The sequence below is a fragment of the Sus scrofa genome, chromosome X, assembly GCF_054392235.1.
Source record: "Sus scrofa isolate SSC_HxYL_T2T_F1_AM1 chromosome X, Sscrofa_HxYL_maternal_Yorkshire_Landrace_v2.0, whole genome shotgun sequence".
In the NCBI taxonomy this organism is placed as follows: Eukaryota; Metazoa; Chordata; class Mammalia; order Artiodactyla; family Suidae; genus Sus; species Sus scrofa.
The window spans coordinates 120092340-120112039 of NC_139401.1; the positions used below are offsets into that span (position 1 = coordinate 120092340).

The 19700-nt window shown below is 44.2% G+C and overlaps 1 protein-coding gene and 2 long non-coding RNA genes across 9 annotated transcripts in view; all 3 read right to left on the reverse strand.

The window, feature by feature from the left end:
* The window catches only part of GPC3 (glypican 3), a 434590-nt gene that overhangs the window by 331486 nt on the left and 83404 nt on the right, over positions 1 to 19700 (reverse strand). The window lies entirely within an intron of this gene.
* LOC146394789 (uncharacterized) lies at positions 271 to 18198 on the reverse strand. The gene is made up of 2 exons (XR_014834652.1): positions 18150 to 18198; positions 271 to 1062 (listed from the first exon to the last, which is right to left on the reverse strand). It is a non-coding gene; the product is annotated as an uncharacterized LOC146394789 (long non-coding RNA).
* Positions 13116 to 18008, reverse strand: LOC146394790 (uncharacterized). The gene is made up of 2 exons (XR_014834651.1): positions 17965 to 18008; positions 13116 to 16782 (listed from the first exon to the last, which is right to left on the reverse strand). It is a non-coding gene; the product is annotated as an uncharacterized LOC146394790 (long non-coding RNA).

The following is a 19700-nucleotide window of genomic DNA, read 5'->3' on the forward strand; positions in this document are numbered from 1 at the left end:
AAAAGTAGCGAGTTTGAAATCACACAGCTGCTCCGCTTGATCCAACGAGATGTTAACCACTTGGGCAAATTTTCTAACCCAAGTCTCTCATTTCCAACTGATCTCATTGGGTGGCCCATATGATAGACGCAGAGACTAAAAAGAGGGCTATTTAAAGGAGGACACCCCGAAGGAGTAGTTTACAGTGCCACATGGTGTACAGATTAACGCAAGATATTGGTCGCTGGATGTTGCCTTAAATTAGACAAGTTTTTTAAAAATTTATTCATATTTCTTGAGTTCTAGGCATATAGCCTTAGAAAACAGCTGGGAAATGGAAAAAAAGGGTATTCTGTCCCCTGCCTGCCTTTTCAACTTTCTCTTCCACGGCACTGTTCCCTTTAAGGAACCTTGTATTCCAGCCCAAATAGTTACTTTGGCATCCACAAAGCTCATTTTTCCTGGCTCACAGATTTTGTTCAGGGCATTACATATATAATACATGTCACCGTCTCTCATGCTCTTTCATCAAGAGCCTCTCCAGCATTTGGGCTTAGCTGGGAAAAGGATGGCACGTGCATGGCCTCCTGGTCAACTGGACTATAAGCTCCCTTGAGAGCAGACATTGCATCTCACGTACCACCCCCGCGGTCCCCAGCGCAGTGCTCGGCACTTCGCAGCTATCAACAAATACTTGTAGGAGTTCCCACTGTGGCTGAGCGGTCATGATCCCAACTAGTATCCATGAGGATATGGGTTTGATCCCTGACCCTGCTCAGTGAGTTAAGGATCTGGGGTTGCCGTGAGCTGTGCTGTAGGTCACAGATGCAGCTTGGATCCCTCGCTGCTGTGGCTGTGGTGTAGGCCGGCAGCTACAGCTCCGATTCGACCCCTAGCCTGGGAACCTCCATATGCTGTGGGAGCAGCCCTAAAAAGACCAAAAAATCAATTTTAAAAATTTAAAAACATAAACAGGAGCTCCCGTCGTGGCGCAGTGGTTAACGAATCCGACTAGGAACCACGAGGTTGCGGGTTTGATCCCTGCCCTTGCTCAGTGGGTTAACGATCCGGCGTTGCCGTGAGCTGTGGTGTAGGTTGCAGACACGGCTCGGATCCCGTGTTGCTGTGGCTCTGGTGTAGGCCGGTGGCTACCGCTCCGATTGGACCCCTAGCCTGGGAACCTCCATGTGCCACGGGAGTGGCCCAAGAAATGGCAAAAAGACAAAAAATAAATAAATAAATAAAAACATAAACACGTGTCAATTGAATCAACTCATCGATCAATATCTGTCTCAAGATGCTTACAGTAATATGGACATTCTTGAGACTCTAACTTTAGCAGATGCACATATTCCAAATATAGTTCTTGTTGTTTGAAAACAGTTAAGCAACAGGGACCTACACTATTACCACTCTCTGAATTCCGTGTAAACACCTTGATAAGAAATTTGTCATTTCCTTGGGTGAAGGTGGTCAAAGGGTAAAAAGCTGTGTACGTTCTGGGGATACATGGACTACGTGGTGACCACAGTTGACGGTGCTATACTGTGTGTTTGAAAGTTGCCGAAGAGTTAAGTCTTTTTTAAAAGTTCTCTCCACGTGCATGCACGCATGCACACATATGTATACCTACACACACACACACAGACACAGACACACACACACACTATATATATATGTATATAACTATGTGAGGTGATGGATGGATGTGATGGATGTGTTAGCTAACCTTATTGCGGTATTCACTACATGATCTATACATGTATCAAAGTCATTACCTGGTACATCTTCAACTCAGACACCATGTCAATTCCATCTCAATAAAACTGGAAAAAAAAATAGTCATTTCCTGAAACACTGAAGAACTGCTACATTCAGAAGCATTATTAGGCTATTAGATCATTATTACTAAAGCCACTGAGATTTGCCATCTACCCCAAAGTGGTTCAACCAACACAAAACAACTAAAGTAAGGAACATTTACACCGCATTTTAGGCAACTGGTATAACATGACCCCGATTCCTGGGCATCTTTAATTTTTTGTCAAACAGAACAAAATTCATATCCCATAGACGCATTAATGATTGGAAATAATAATTACAAGGGCCTAAAACAGAACGCAGGTCCCGTGGGAAAGTTTTTCTCTTCCAATGGTATAGCAGGATACAAAAAACTTCTAGTCAATGTACTCCTAACCCCAGAAGCAATGGTACCTCTTCACCACTGAGAGGGGCCTCCCAGGCTAAGGCGATACTAAAGAAAACACAGCCTCAAATAAGACAAAACCTTATGCCAGCTTTCAGAATCGGAATGTTTGAGTTCCAGTTTATGTCCTATCTACCTGGGAATCCAGAAGCAAAACACTGTTATCCCATTGATTCTCTAAGACAAAGAGCAAAAGGCCTTCAGCGGAGCCCAGATACGGCTCTCCGGAGACCTAGAAATTGTGAATGGGCCATCCCCAGAGACGGGCCATGGTGCCTAGCTGTTCTAGGAATTGCGTGCATGCTGTGGGAAAGAAATGAAGACTCCTGATGTGGGTTTTCCTTTTGGCAGTATTGTTTTGTTGTGTTTTGGTGGTAATGGGGTAGATGTTTGTTTTACTTGCCACATTTGGTTTGGTTGTATTCCTTAACTGGGACATCCCATCTCACTCTGAAGTCTTGATAGAAAAATGGTGGGTTTTTTTTTTTTTTCTTCTTGTTCCAAAAAGGAGAGTCAACAAAAGTCTCCGTTCCTTTTGCAGATGTTAAGGGTTACTTCTTACGGTTTGAGAGAAGATTTAATCCTGACAGAAGCAATCTTTTCAATGTCTTGAAGTGGAACTGGAAAGGCTATTACTTAATAAAGAAGAATACTGTAAACCCTGTTTGTGTGTCCGGAAAAGAACAACAAAATCACTGTAGGCTATTATTTCTCACTTAAGCCTAACCTCTGTAGTGGCTATTTTAGGTGCAAGTCAGAAAACATATTGCAAATATAAAAGAATGCCTTTGGGAAGTCAGCCATGCATTCGTGTTTAGTCCTCACTATATATCAAATTCCCAACACATTAGAGTGTGTAAATAATAATAGAACTAAATTTATTTTAAGGCCATGGCTGCATGAAGTTTTCCTTCACAAATTGCACAGCTATATCGCTATAGATCTGTCACCAAGTTTACTCCGGCAGCGGTGGAGTGCAAAGAATATAGAACTGTCAGAAAACCAAAGGACAAGTGATATTAGTCATATGACCCTGGGCAAGTCTCGAATCTCTCTAGACCTGGTAAAGTAGGAATAATATCGACTTTTCTCTACTCATACACTGCTGGTGGGACTAAACAGAAACAACTTTTCCAGGTGGAATTTGGAAAACACATCAAAGAATTTTCCATCCTTATACATGTTTTTGGACCCAGTAATCCTGAAATTTTAAGAATTTATCCTGAGAAAGGAATCAGAAATGCACCCAAATACTTAGGCGCCAGAATGTTCATCACGGCATCAGCTCCAATTGAAAAAGTCCAAAAAAATCTAAAAAGACGATGGAGTCCAAATAAATTATGCTCTAGCCATACAATAGAAACTATGCAGCATTTAGAAAAATACTTAATGAACTAGAAGGTGCCCAATAAATAAATGGCGGGAAAAGGAGGTTTCAAACCAGTACATATACAAAACACAGTACATACAATAAGATGCAAACGGTGATACAAACATACGTTTGTCACGGAAAAAGATTGGAGGGAAATAAACCAAGATATCAACCACTGAGCCACTCTTCTCTTTGGGTGGAATTATGGCTGATTTTGAATGTCTTTTCATATACGGCATTTTCAAATTTTCTTTCAAAAACATGCACTGCGTTTGTAATCAGAAAAAAGGAAGCTTAAGCAACATCGCCTCTCTACCTCCCTTTTAGACATGACATGAGATATTTGTGAAAGCAAATATTACAGAATAGGATCACGTTATTGTTCGAGAGGCTCAAGGCCTCCCTGTTCACAGACGACAAAGAAATAATTCAACTTTGGAGCAAATACCATCAAAATGGATTTCTGAAAAGAACTGAGCTGCGAAAGTGTCTCTGTTGTTCTTGATTGACTTTTCCTCACCCAAGATGTGCTTCTGGTGTTTTCTTCTCTTTCTCCACACAGTACCTGATAATACAGGTCAAAACCTGTTGAAAACTGGAGTTATTTTAGCTGCACGATGTGTTGGTTTTCAAAGGTGAGAAATGAGGTGCTGCTACTCTGCCCAGTGTCCACGTGGCTCCTGGAGTCCAGTCAAGATGTGTTCTGATCAGCAAGTATGAGAAATAGGATGCAGTGCATTTATCTGGCAAGGCTCCGGGTCCATGGGACGGACTTAGAACCTATAAACTGCTAGAGAAGAGAGCAGTTCTAGAAAAAGACACAGGGCAAATGTCTCCTTGGGAAAATACAGGAAAATGGGACTAATACCAGCAAAGAGAAGTAAAAATGACAGAATTTTTAAGTCCAGTGTTCACCCGATTACTGCGGCTCTGTTGCATTGAGTCAGCTTCAAAGAGAAAGGGTCAGAGTACATTCCAGAAGACATTGAAACTGAGATAGAAGGAAATTATCTGCATAGGATTAAGTGCTTTGCCTCTCCATCCCCTCCCCCATCCGGAGTGATAAGAAAATGTCCCAAATTTCCATCTATGGCTTTTTAAAGGTTTAGTCCATCTATGTATAGAATGCAAACTTCTCCAGAGCACTGGTGGAGTGCTGGGTGATGCCTAGCAGGCTTCACATGCAAAATCAAACAAGTCAGTGATTATCTCTGTAACATCTAAATGAAAATTCAAAAGGTAGTGAAAAAGTTGATGAATGGAAACAATAAGGATAATTCAATGAATAGATGTGATTAAAAAAAAAAACCCACAAATGCGATCCTTATTAGAATTCATATATTTTTGAACCAACGTTCACTACCTTGCTTCGCTCAAAGACTCTTCCTTTTTTTCATAGTTTAAACGCTTTAAAAAGATTTAAAGAAAAAACCATCACCCATTTCCTTTTATGAAGATTTTACTATACAATCCCATAAAACTGAATATAAAGGTAAGAGAGAAAACAGGCCAAGTGCACTAAGAAAAAACACCATAAAAGGAAGACAAAACCCCAATGATGCTTCTAACCCAATGTTTATGGCCCCACATCCGAGCGAGAGAAAATAAACACAACTTTTATGAGCACAGTAGCTGACTTTGAGGTAAATGGTCATCGGACCCTCATGTGACAGAAAAGCGGGTCAGGTCCTCAAGGAGAAAGGAGATATCCTGACGGAAGGTAGCAGCAAAGGATCTCGTCTTAGATTTAACGGATGCTATGAAATAATTTTTCACTCAGATTCAACAATGTTCAACGTGAACTTTCAACAACCTATTAATATGAGTTGAAAGCAAGACCCTGATGTTGACCAGACAACCACAGCCAGTTTCTCAGAAATGTGAACCCACCCTGGCAAGTCACCAACCCCACTGGGCCACATAATCTTTCCCACTGGTCCACAGTGACTATCAAAGGCTTACAGGCAGCATCTTACTGCTTCCAGCTACACACACTGAAGACACTGCAACAGTCACAACCTTCTCCCATCTGAACACTGATTTTTAAAAATGAAAAGACCAATTGACATTGACAGTTGCCTTGCCTACTTTTTTTTTTTTTTTTGGTCTTTTTAGGGCCGCACCTGTGGCATATGGAGGTTCCCAGGCTAGGGGTCCAATCGGAGCTACAGCAGCTGGCCTACACCACAGCCACAGCCACGCCAGATCCGAGCCATATCTGTGACCTACACCCGAGCTCACAGCAACGCTGGATCCTTAACCCACTGGGCGAGGCCAGGGATCAAACCCACAACGTTGTGGTTCCTAGTCAGACTCGTTTCCACTGCGCCACAACGGGAACTCCGTGCCTATCTGTTTAGATTTGCTAATTCGATCTTCTATTTGATAAGAAGTCAACATGACGTGTGATTTCCCCCGTGGGAAAAGACTGGTTGCTCTTTTCCAGAAAACTGTAAATGAGATCTCTCCAAAGATCGGGGGGAAAAAAGCCAGAAAGACCATGAAAACAACCCAAAATGTTGCAATAGGAATGTGTGGTAACTTTTATGATCCCTGATAGAAATGCTGAAATAAAAGTTATTTAAAATAAATTGAGGGACTAGGCTTCAAAGTACCACCCTGAACTGTAGCGCTTTTGCTGAGATTTGACCCCGCCCGCCCAAAAAAGTAACCTAAGCCTTGGAGTTGGGCGTATCTTGACTTGATCTACACGGCTACCTTCGAAACAGACCCAACTGTTTAGGAAAACCCAGCAAAGTTACTTGTTTACAACCAGAAACATGCTTTTTAAAATCATTAACCAATTTGCAAACATTTGAGAACCTCTCGGCCCTGAGATATTTCAAGAAAGACAAGTTTGCTAATCCTTTGGTCATGCTGCAATTCGATAGCAGCAGCGGAATCAAGCCTTAAGCCCCTTCAAATTCTAAAATACCTTCCAGAATCCCTCACAGTATTGCCAAGGGCTTTTCCTGTTCTCACTGGGCACCAACAATCCCCCTCGGGATTATGTGCACATGCCCCATTTGTCGCTGACACTCAACCCAAGACACAGATGGACGTGCTCCACTGGAGGACCCATTTCCAGAGCAAGAGATACTTTCAACGAGACAAACAACCTCCCCCCCCACCCCCGCCCCGCCCCGCGTGCTCTAATTGCCTGTGTGCTGTGAACGATTTGAGAGGCACGAAGGGGGCTGGGGGGTGGGAGGGGGAAGATAGTAGATGGATTTTAATCTACAAAGTGAAAATTAATATGTACGGCATTTTATTTTCAAATTTGAATCATTTCCATTACGTTTAATTTACCTAATTGTTAATGAATTAGCAAACGCATCTAGCAACCAAATCACCTACTAATTGGATACTAATGAACACTACTTAGCGGCTTGTCTTCATGGCAATCACCAAGTACAATTCACCAGGGGTGAACTCCACCCCAGGCCTCCGGCTAGTAACACTGTACTTTGTGTTTTTCCCTCCGTTACCTGGATCCTCAAAGGGTAACGTGGAGAATTAACTTCTTCTTTTTCTCCCTCTAGGGTCAAGGACCGTGTGGGCTGCAAACTATAAAAAGCACTACAAAACATTGAGGTCTAAGGGCAAAAGGAGATGGCCCAGCTCCAAAAAACCCGGACTGTAGAATCTGTCTGTGTCACCGCTCACTGATGCGGCAGCTAAAGCAACGTCCCCCACGTTGGTGGCCCGGGCTTCTACGCATCTTCCAGTTTTCAATATAAAGCCTGAAACGAGGCTGGAAAATCTGGAGATGCTTTAGAAACATCTTCACAGGATGCCAGAGGGCCCTCCCCTTCCCCCTCCCCTGCTTTTCCCCTTCTTCAAGGCGCAGGGATGGAGCCCGAGGCAGGGCTTCTTCCGGTGGAATGTAGGGCCAATTACGTGTGAGTCCTTAAAGCCTTCTGGGCTCCTTTGGTCTGGGGGCCAAGGCTTCAAATGAGGGTCTCCCCCTCCCTCACCTCGATTCCAGAGATAACAATCTTACAATCCATTCTCTTTCCTCTATAAACACAACCCAATGACCTGCTTCCTTTTGTAACTGGTGCCAGACCCTGAGTTGATTTCATCTCACCTTTCCTAATCTCTAGCTTGACCCGGCTAACAACCATTTAAAGCTGGACCTTGACTAAAATTGTTTCTGGAGGCGACTGAGCAAAATGGCCTTTAAATCCTACTTGGATTTGTCTGTTTTTGTTCCTAAAAGACACTGGACCTTGGACCTGCTCTTTAGAAACGTGCTTTGTATACCCTTGGATGTGTAGGGACGCATCGTCCTTTTTTTTTTTTTCCACCCAGAATGAAAGACAAATCATTTTGTCTGATTTCCATTTAAATGGCCAGCAAATATTTGAAACAACTCATTGTGGCTTAGGTGCCAATTGAATTAACAAGGAGTTGCCCTTGGGGTACCAGTCGGCATCCTTTACCAAAAACCTCAATTGCGCCTGCCAACTTTAGCCCTAAACATAAGCAAAGTTACACACCAACAGAATTCACTGTTGCGCACCATTCACTCATGGTGTGACTTTGGGCAAAGTGTGCAAAAAGGAAGGGAACAATGCAGAGGACAGGGTCAAAGGGGATGCTGTCCTCCTGAGAGGCAGGAGGCGTGGTGGAGGATGGCCTATCGAATCCCTTGAGAGCTTCAGTCCCCATCTGACCCTCAGTGGGTCAGGGAACTCAGATTTTCCCACAGCTGCTCCCTGGCTCCGTTCTCCAGATGGCCCAAGATCATGCCCATCTTCTGCTAAAAGAGCTCTCTAGGTCCAGCAGAATGTCTCAAACTGAGCCATCATTGCCTAAAGAAAGGTTCCGAACGTTGTTCTAAATGCCTTCACAGTCTGTTAGTCTAAATGTAGAAATATATATGTGTAAAAAAAGTGTATATGTGGGCATACACTAGGGTTAGGGTTAGGGTTAGGGTTAGCAAATAAACCCTGCAAGCAACCTTTTAAGCAAATAACGCCTGCAAAAGGTAAAGAGTACCTTTATTCTGAGCCTTTCAATACATATAGATCCCACTTGTATTGCTTTCCAATACAATTACCGCAGAAGGGGAGAGAGATACTTAGAAATACCACCGCTCTCGAATCAGCAAAATAGCCCCTTTGGTACCATCTGCTCTACCCCTTCATTTGTATGAGCATTGACAGTGCCCAGCTTAGCAGGGCCAAAGCAAAACTTTCTTGTGTGGTAGGCATTTGTTTCGGTCAGGTTCTATCACAATGAGGCCATGATTGCCGTCCTGCCCCTAAATAGACTTTTACATGCCGTCTACACCGAAGGCATATGTGCTGAAAGGACACAGAATGAGAGAAGGGACTTTAAAGTCAGGATTTATGGACCGCGAGGAATTTAAGTTGAAAGACAAGAGCATGAACGAGAAGCCAATGAAGGCGAAGAAATTTTTTAGGCAACCCTATTCGGGTAGACACTAAAAATGGGTTGAGATATGTCCTAGAATCTAGACTCAAACTCTTCCCCCAGGAGCCCTCCGTATTCGCATCCTCTCTGAAGGTTGTCTTCCACATTCTGGCTCTATGTCAAAGATATGTTAAATGGTCTTTTAAATTTTTTAATTATTTAGTTCCTGAGTTCTACAACCCTACTGCGATAATTAACCTGTGGCTTTCAAGAGTGATTAGTGAGCCTTTATTATGGTAATGACGGCTCCTTCAGACGTGGAGTTTCTTAAGCCTCTGGCCCAGAGCTCACTGAGTTCCCAGAGTCAGGAGAAGTTCCCACGGGCCCTCATCTAAAAGACTATATCCTGAGGACGAGAGAGACTCCAGGCACCCGACAGCACGGTTTCACCAGCAGAAGAAACAGACAGCTTCTAACTGCATTTACCCACTGCCTTAAGAAGTTTTCACTTTGGTGAGTCAGGAATACTCCACTGAGATCGCCTAACAGTTTTCTGCAAGCACGCTGTCTTCACTTCCCAGAGAGTCTCATGCTTCTGGACGGCAACAAGCCCCAGGGCCTTCAAGAGATTTGACAAACTGCAAGAAAAAGACACAGCTAGCTCACTGGCTGGAGGTGTCCTCAGCCAGTCATTAAAGCCAAGCCTAGCTTCGGGGGGTAATATTAAGGTACGGATTTCTAGGGCGTGCAGGTACCGTACCAGGTGCTCGGCACATGCTCTCTCATTGAGGCTTTACGGCAGCCCTTTGCGTTGGTTGCCCCGCATTCCATTACACGCACGTATCAGGAAACTGGGACACTGAGATCAAGCAATGAGCCCCAGATCACAGAGCTCAAAGGTGCTGAGTGCAAGGCCCAAGCTACAATGTTGCCATTGCGTATCTATAGAGAGAGCCTCAGGCACATTAATAGACAGGAATCTTCCTGAATGAAAATCATCGTGAGTCATTTGTATGTAAATACACAACTGCCCAAGCTAGCGGCCGGCGTTCACTTGAAAGCCCAAGGATGTTCAACAGAAAGCATACTCCAGGAAAGTTCGCCTGAAGGAATATCAGATATGAACTGTTCCCCGATCTTGTCAGATTAGGAAAGGCACGAATGGCAAAGTCAAAATTTTAATCACCCCTAAAGCGGGTCCTTTCTGGTACTTTTTTACTCTCAAAACCTCAGCCCGCCACTCTGTTGCACACTCTGACTACTGCCTGTTGGCAAATACTAACCAGCTACTGGGGATACGAGTATTTCCCCTGTGTCTATCAGGGGGACGTTATCACAGCACGAAATATTGTACTCTGTCTGGTAAACACGTCATTTGACTCAATCTCAGAGAATTCCTCCTCCCCAAGACACTGGACTCCCTATCACCTATTGCTTTTGCAAAGCTTGTTTCTGGTGATTCTGGCCATACCTGACCCAAGGTGAAGAACGATTGACCGCAGCGCTGGGTCATGTGTTACAGAGTCATTACAGGTAGTTTCCTGAATAGTTCCTTTGAGTGAGTGAAAGAACATTCCTGTCATCAAAAACAGGCATACATTTTACTGAGAAATATTATTTGGATTTCCCTGATAGACCACCCTCAGTGGCCAGAGGTAGAGAGGAAATCAAAACATGATCAGAGGAGTTCCCGTCGTCGTGGTGCAGCGGAAATGAATCCTATCAAGAACCATGAGGTTGTGGGTTCGATCCCTGGCCTCGCTCAGTGCGTTGAGGATCCGGCATTGCCGTGAGCTGTGGTGTAGGCTGCAGACGTGGCTCGGAGCCGGCGTTGCTGTGGCTGTGGTGTAGGCCAGTGGCTACAGCTCTGATTGGACCCCTAGCCTGGGAATCGCCATATGCCGCAGGTGCGGCCGTAAAAGGCAAAAAAAAAAAAAAAAAAAAAAATATATATATATATATATATATATATATAAAATCAGAGAAAAGGTATCTTAGCTGCAAAAACGTGGATTCCCTACCCCCTCAACCAAGCCCTCATTCAGCACTGCCTACTTTTGATTTACCCTGAGTCCCAGTAAGTCTTATAACCTAGTTTTTAATCCCCGAATGGATTAAAAGCAGCAAGCTGTGTGCGTGTGTGTGTGGCAGGGTGTACTGGTATTCTGGTGAGAATTGTAGAAAATGCCACAAAAGCCTTATATTTTAAGAGGCCAAATCTATTAAGATCTAGATAGATGTCTATCATTATGAAAGGCCAGTGGCTGAGAAGAAAAAAGTAAAAATTAAATGACTCTCAATAGATATGATTTCATGATTGTTGAACACAAATTTTGCTGGGTATGAGTGCCATGTGTCTTTGTGCATTTCAGTTTTTTATATGCCATGTCAGTAGTTCATCATTGTGCTATAAATCACCCTTAAAGACCACATTTAAAATTTGGGGTTTTAGAAATTGTGACAATCCATTTTAGGCACAAATTAAGGAACAGGGAAGTTGAAAGTCTACTGAAATGGGAAAATAACAGGATTTCTCTCAATTTTCCTCTTTAAATTCCCTTACATACTCATTAAAAGTATAAAAGTTTATGGAGTTCTCACGACGTACCAGGCGATATGCTGAGTGAACTGCAAGGATGACTTCATTTCATCTGTGCATCCACCCTGTGAGACAGATATTATCACCCCATTCTATGGATGAGAAAACTGAGGCTCCGAGAGCCTCCATCTGATCAGCAATTAGAACGCAGGTTGATCTGACTGCAGACACAGAAATCTTAACCTCCACCCTACGCTACCTCCTGCCCACAAAAGTCACTCAAGAATACATCTTCCTGTAGGACCAAATGTCTTCATCTCCAAATAGGCTGTCAGAATGGTTGTATGCCAACACACAAACGAACTGGCTTGATGTGACAAGCCCGTCAGAGCAACTGAACAAGTTTGTGTGTACTGATGCAGCGGAAGGCAAGACGAGCCTATTATTAGCATACACAAATCTCATTTATGATGTAAATGGAACACAGATTTGAATTTCCTCCGCCCAACAGTGGCATGGAATGTAGTAACAGTTTCTGAACGCGTTTACACCATGCTGATAATCAATGCTTAATGAGGTCCTTTTCTCCAGACTCCAGCCCTTTCTGTTACTGCCATCCTGTTAACCACCTCCTTTGCCCCCACGTGAATAGCTTTGTCCTCTTACAAAGGCCCCTCGCTATATGAAAGTGGCAGTATACTTAATTTTTTCAGCAAAAGCCAAATTGTTTGGGCTCAAACATCCTGCAGTTCAGGACATGTCAAAATGTCAGACCGCGGAGGTGGAAATCAACTCTGCATTCCACTTCCAACCACTTCCTGGAGGGAGAGAATCGCTCGACATTCCGTTTCGAAAACAGAAATACTCAGAACCGCTTCACAAAAGGGACTCAGTGTGGTTCTGATCTGATAAATATGCCAATATCAGTACACCTTAATCGGTTTGGAGTTAAACCTAACACCCCAGTGCTGCTGGAAGAGCCTGTTACCTCTCTAGAAAGCTGCTGCTCTCTAGAAAGCATTTGCATGTGAACATGATACATAAGCCCCCACACTCCCTTCTGGATTGTTTTTAGTAATAACATGGATTTTTAATTTCCTTATTACAGAATACATGTGCGCCATAAAGTGTCTAGCACATACTAGCTACTGAATACATAATTATCAGATAATTTTGGAAAAATCAGATGAAACAAGACGAAAATAACCCCCCATAATCCCATCCTCTAGAGAAAACCACTGTTTTTGGTTATCTATGATTCCACCATTATTTCCATGAACATTAAATACATGCTTTATAAAAATTGGATCACAATTATAAGTTGTCAGCCTTTTCCTATGTCATTATCAATTCTTTGAAAGCACCATTTTCAGAGCTGTACAGTATTCCATCACATAGCTATTCCATAATTGAGCCAACTTCTTAATATTGGAGATTCAGGTCATTCCCAGTTTTTCACTGTCATAATGTCACCATGAATGTCCTTGTAACACTTTTTCTAAATTTCATTTTTTATGGAAGTATAGTTGATTTACAATGTTGCATTAGTTTCCTGTGTACAACGCAGTGATTCAGATGTGTGTGTGTGTGTGCATATATATATACACACACATACCTATATATTCTTTCTGAGATTCTTTTCCCTTGTAGGTTATTATAAAATATTGACTAGAGTTCTCTGTGCTATACAGTAGGTCCTTGTTGGTTATGTATTTTACATATACTAGTGTGTATAGGTTAATCCCAATTCTTTATCCACCCACTTGGTTATTCCCTGAGGATAAATTCCTGGGCATGCAAAAAAGGGAAACAATGCCCATAAATGAATAAATAAAATGTATATATCCACACAGTGACATATTACTCAGCTATCAAAAGGAATGAAGTTCCGATACATGCTGATACGTGGATGAACCTTGAAAACATGATGCTAAGTGAAAGAAGTCAGATAGGAAAGGACAAATATTGTATGATTTCACTTACACAAAACGCCCAGAATAGGCAAATCCATAAAGACAGAAAGCCAAACAATTGTTGCAGCAGCTGGGGGAGACAGGGAACGGGGAAGGGCTGCTAATGGAGACAGGGCTTCTTTTGGGGGTAATGAAAATATTCTGAAAGATAGACAGTAGTGATGGCTGCACCACCATGTGAATACACTAAAAACCACTGAACTGTATGCTTTGAAAGGATGAATTTTATCTCAGCAAAGCTGCTATTTTAAAAATTCTGGGGCATGTTATTGTTTGACCAAAGGTTGGGCAAAAATTTTATGTTTCGATAATTAAAAAATTAGAACTTAAAATGAACCAGAATTATTTCTGTCTTGAGAATGTTCTGAATGTTCTGTAACAACCAGCGAGATGGCCTAGTTTCGTTGGAATCATCTAGACTGAGAATTAACTTTGGCATAAAAATATTAAGATCATGAATAGCAATAGCTTTATTATTTATATATGACAAAATCCAAAAAGGACAGAGTGCTTTTTTTGGATCACACACACACACACACACACACATATGTTTTCAACATGAAAATATACAATAGTTTTCAAGCATCAATAAGGTTACCTGAGGTGTTATCCCTCAAAATGCGAGATTCTAGGTCAAGGCAGAAATGGCCGAAGGGACATCAGTCCCTGCCTCTAAGCGTCTTCTCATCTGAGATACACTGCATTGCTCTCTCAGGGTCCCTCTACTCTCTCTGAACAAAATGCCCTGAAACACCGTTTTACTTCCTGAGCAGAACTTTTTAAAACGACCACAGACAAAGGCCTCAGTGTCCATTCGATCTCCGTCTTGGTGCCCCTTCCCATCTCCTATCTGGGAGGCTGCTCCCATGGGCACCTCCTAAGTGGTTCAAGCAAAAAGACCCAGCAGAGCCTTTTTTGCTCAGTGAGGGCAAGTTTGAGCCACAAGTCACATACCTTCCTGAGACCTTTAACCTTGGTGAATTGGGTGGGAGAGGGATGAAAGCCAGTCTGCATACCAGGAAGGTCTAATGTCACAGCTTACAATCTGTCCAAACAGGATGCTTGGATTTGTTTTCTCAGTGGTGACCAGGGTGGCTCAAAAGCAGTATTCCTATGGCGACACCCTCAAGCCACCCCACACCAAACGAGGGGGAAGGTCAAGCTGGAAAAAGGGAGCTACCTGGCCTGACAAACTACCTGCAAAGCCTGCCCAGAGGAAGGCCTGGGTAGCCCCTGCAAAGAACTTCACATGCCCCAGGGAGGAAAAAAAACCACTGTCCACACCAGTGGCCAATCAGGAAAACCCTCGCCAGCAGGGCACAGGTTAGGTTAAGTAAAAGCTGCAGTCATAAGATGCCAGCCAAATAGAACCAAAGATGTAGATGCATCTTTAATCCCTTTACAAGGGGCTGGCTCAAGGATTTCTCGGGGCTCATTCTTTCAGAGAGCCTTCGGTAGCTTCTTAAGCTTCTAATCAAATTTCAGTTTTGAAGTTTCTGTCATTTCTCAACGGTTCCTGAAGCCACTGTGGTAGCTGTGAGGCATCTGAGGAGAAGATGGCACTTTCCCGGCAGGTTTAGCCTCTTCAGTCCTCAGCATAATCTTTATTTCATGAGGCCTGTTCAAAGCGCTTCATTTAAAAAACTAGAAATCATGAAATCAATCAATAAAGTAATGAGAGGCAGGTTTCGAGCCCCAAAGCAATGGCATCTTGCAGGGAAGATTTATTTTCTTTTGGCTTTTTGTCTTGTTCAGGCTACACCCGCAGCATATGGAGGTTCCCAGGCCAGGGGTCGAATCGGAGCTACAGCTGCCGGCCTACACCACAGCCACAACCACACAGGATCTGAGCCGCATCTGCGACCTACAGCACAGCTCACGGCAACGCCGGATCCTTCACCCACGGAGCGAGGCCAGGGATCGAACCTGCGTCCTCGCAGCTGCTAGTCGGGTTTGTTAACCGCTGAGCCACGACGGGAACTCCAGGGAAGATGTTTTTTACACTGCAAAGGACTTGACCCTCAGGAAGCGTGCCAGTACCAAAAAGAACACCCACTGCCAATTACGCCAGGTGAAATCAGACTACTGAAATGATGAAACTTTTGTTGATGAGGGAAATCCCTTCCTACTCAGCCTCCTTGCTGTGGGGTATCTCCTCGGGACCCCAGCAGGTCTGAGAAACAGTCTTGGACTTCTGGTTTTGCAAGGCTTGCTCAGAGGGCTCTGTCCCTTGGAACGGCAAAAACATACCATCAGAATTCGTCCCGATGTCTCAGTCTCCACAAGATAATCACAGGTACAGCCTCTTGTCTCTCAAGGAATCAAGAGAAGATTTAAATTGTTCTCTCTCCTCCTTTTGTATAATAAACATGATCTTCACCAACGCGTGTGAAATTCGCCCAGACCTTTGTAGTCGTTTTTTGTGCTGCGTTTTACATGCAGGGAGCTCTGCCAGTGCCTCCCCAGTAGGAAAGCCAGGTTGCTTCTCTCTTCCATGTTGGAATGGAAGGGCTTTTGTTGATGGAACTGTTTCAGTTCTCGAACAACGACCAGCTGTTGATGGGTGGATTTCTGTGCGTGAAATGCATAGAAATGGCCAAAGAAATCAAGGACACTGTGGTCACACAGAAACCAATTTAACACACTTGATCTAGGGACCCAAAGCATCCACTGGTTACTTGCAAGTGCAATTTCAATCAATCGACAAGTCTTTTTCGGAGCTCCTTCAACGACCTGGCCCTATGCTAGGTGTGGGGGACACGAATGAGACATGGTCTGGGCCCTGGAAGTATTCGCAGTGCAGGGGAGACATCACCAGACCACGGAATCCCTACAGGGCTACTCCCAGAACAGGCTCCAACTTCCATTCAAAAAGATTATTTCTTCTTTCTACTCCAGCCAGGACTATAAATGGAAAACTGGTGGTGGGAATTTTGCTACCTCCTTGGAGTAGCCAGTTCCCTCTTTGGGAAGCTTAGGTGGCTGGAGAGTTATTGCCAAGCTTGAGAAAGCTATACCTCCCTCTAGCTCTCCTCCATGGATCCTAGCTTGCCTCCTCCCACACCACAAAAAAAAAACAAAAACAAAAACAAAAAAAACCCTACCTTTTTAAAAAAGAATTTTATGGCCACACTTCTGGCATATGGAAGTTTCCAGGCTAGGGGTCGAATCAGAGCTGCAGGCCTACGCTACACGGGACTGCTCACCTGCAAGAGAAGTTTCTGTCCTTGCTAAGCTTCTGCACCCTTGGACTTAGTGTCTCTCCTGTAACTTTCACTCTACGCTAAAATGTCCAGGAGTTCCTGTTGTGGCGCAGTGGAAATGAATGCGACTAGGAACCATGAGGTTGCAGGTTCGATCCCTGGCCTCGCTCAGTGGGTTAAGGATCCAGCATTGCCATGAGCTGTGGTATAGTTCGCAGACGCAGCTCGGATCCTGCGATGTTGTGGCTGTGGTGTAAGCTGGCAGCTGTAACTCTGATTCGACCCCTAGCCTGGGAACCTCCATATGCCGCGGGTGCGGCCCCCCAAAAAAGTCCAGTTCCAATTAATAAAGATGCAGAAGCCAATTGTCCCCATGAATTTTAGGTGTGAACAAAGAATCCCAGTGCTTCTTTAGTCCGGTATGTTTTTAGATAGAAGAAAGTGAGCCCTAGAAAGGAAAGTGACTTGTAAGTGGCAGAGCCCTGACTAGAACTCAAGTTTTATTGGTTTTCTCTGCTTTCTATGAAAATGCCTCTAGGTTAAAAAAAAAAAAAAAAAAGCCTGCACAAAAGATCAAGAGAAACGTAATTCACTAATAGCGGTATCTTGAGAAAAAAGGTCCCTGTGGGCTCAAAGCTGTACTGAGTTCGGGTCTCCCCGCCACTTCGTCCCTCTTTCCAGCTCCCTGTAAATGTGGGCTTCCTGTATCCACTTAAGGCCGCAGAGGACATTAAGTCTGTAAACAAAAGCAGACTCTATAAATAATATTTACTGGACAACCACCAAGGACCGGCATTTTCACACACAGGATCTCGTTTCCTCTTCATAGTAACTCCACGAAGCCTGTGCTCTCAATGCCCCTTTTCCAGATGAGCCGCCGGAGCTCACGCAGCTCGGACACCGCAGTCTACGGTCAGGAGTCCGAGCTTCACCTCTCAACTCCAAGTCCAATACTCTTTCTGCTACTCTCCATGCGCCCCCTTTCATGACCCATGATTAGGGTAGTATGGATGGTACCTTCATCCAAGGTTTTGCTTGCTTGCTTCACAAACTGAATTTTTTTTTTTTTTTTGGTCTTTTTGCCTTTTCTAGGACCACACTGGGGCCATATGGAGGTTCCCAGGGTAGGGGTCGAATCGAAGCTGTAGCCACCGGCCTACACCACAGCCACAGCCACGCAGGATCCGAGCCGAATCTGCGACCTACACCGCAGCTCATGGCAACGCCGGATCCTTAACCCACGGAGCGAGGCCGGGGATCGAACCTGCACCCTCATGGTTCCTAGTCGGATTCGTTAACCACTGCGCCACGATGGGAACTCCACAAACTGATTTTTTTAAAGGATTATCAGGTTAAAATTCTCAAAGATCCCACCTCTGGCACTCTTCTTTGCCTACGAGGCTGCAGCGGTATCCTGCCTACAGCCGGCGGTCCGGGAGGACAGGAGCGCTTTCCATCACAACTGGCGGACTGTAAGACACCTCAACGGCGGCACAAGCAGAGACGAGGCAGTTTATTGAAACATGCTTTTCTGGGTGGTGCCCGGAAGCCCTGGGGCCAGTAAAATAACTGGGTTCCCCTTTCGAAGGCTCACAGCGCTTAGCCTCAAATAAACCGTGACACCCACGTCGGGGGAATCAGGCAGCCTCACAGGCCACGGATACCTCCAGGTTCCAGCGCAAAGGAAGGAGCACGTTTCCTGATCCCCACATTGAAACGCTCGGTGTAGCCTCCCGTTTGTAACCAAGGAGCATTCCCAAGGACAGGCGGGTCATGGAGGATGAGCATTCCCTCCCAGCATTTCTAATTAACTGCTGGTTGGATTTATTGGTCAGCTCAGCGGGGAATCAGAACCTACTACTTGGGGGCTATTTTTATAGCCTTCTGGAGTTGGGTTGCCTTAGTACAGACACCTGGCGCGATTCCTAGACGTAGTTCGATCTAGATTTTTCCCTTTTAAACAGCAACCAGTGAGTAAGTTTGAGCATCCCAGGCATCTGGCTAGTAATCCAAAGCAATAAAGGTACCCCTTTCCCTTCGCACTGTGGTAACGCAGCATATGCACCACCCGTTTATCCCTTCATATCCAGCAGCAGGTCAGAGGCAAAGAGAGTGCGGTTAAAACACAAAATGAGTTCTGCAAAACCTGGGAAGCAAGGGGCCATATCCATCATAAATACATTTATAAGCCATAAAACCAGAAGAAGGAGTCTCTGAATAAACAACAGTTGATCTTATCAACTCTGAATTTCTCGCATCCGAGTTTCAGCTCATTTCCTTTTTGCCTTCCTTCAGATGAAACACCGTTTAGCCAAAAAGAGTGACTTTGGCCATAGGATATCTTTTTACAGCCTGCGTTAACAATCCCTGTGCAGATATTTGGGTGCAATTGTAACCCAATATCTATTTTGCAATAAAACCATCACAGCATTAAATTGACATAATAGAGACAGAAATTCTATTCAGTCAAGTTTTGGTCATGCAGGCACTCGCTTTAATGTGGGAGATGAATTAAGCTCATCCTTGGGAAATCCAAGGGTAATGACCGAAACACAATGTGATTGAGCTAATTATCAACCAGGTGTGCTTTAAGGAGTTGATGGTTCAATCTATTACTGCTAAGTGCACAAGCCTTTTGGGGGGAGGAGTTTATGAGAGCAGCCCAGACACTGCAACTTCTCAGAGGGCGAACAATGTTTCTGCAGATCTTGCATTATGCCGGGCCAACCCAAATCTTGCCTAACCACCAAGGCCAGCCCAAGAACCTGGAACCTTTTCCTGACTATCCAAGGCCCCAGGGACCTGGCCATCCCCTGGAGTCCCCTGGCAGGTGCTGTCTATAAGCAACTGGCCTATAGTGCGTTGTAACAAGAGTCAACTTTTCGTGTGTATATGTCTGGTCTCTTCAGCTAAATAAACTGCTCAAAGGCACACACGTGTTTTTTTGGTCTCCCTACCCCCGGCCCCGCATTGGCTGACCTTGTTAAGTATTTGCAGATTGAGGTCCTCTGGATAAAAGGTAACTTTTTAAATACTTACACATTGC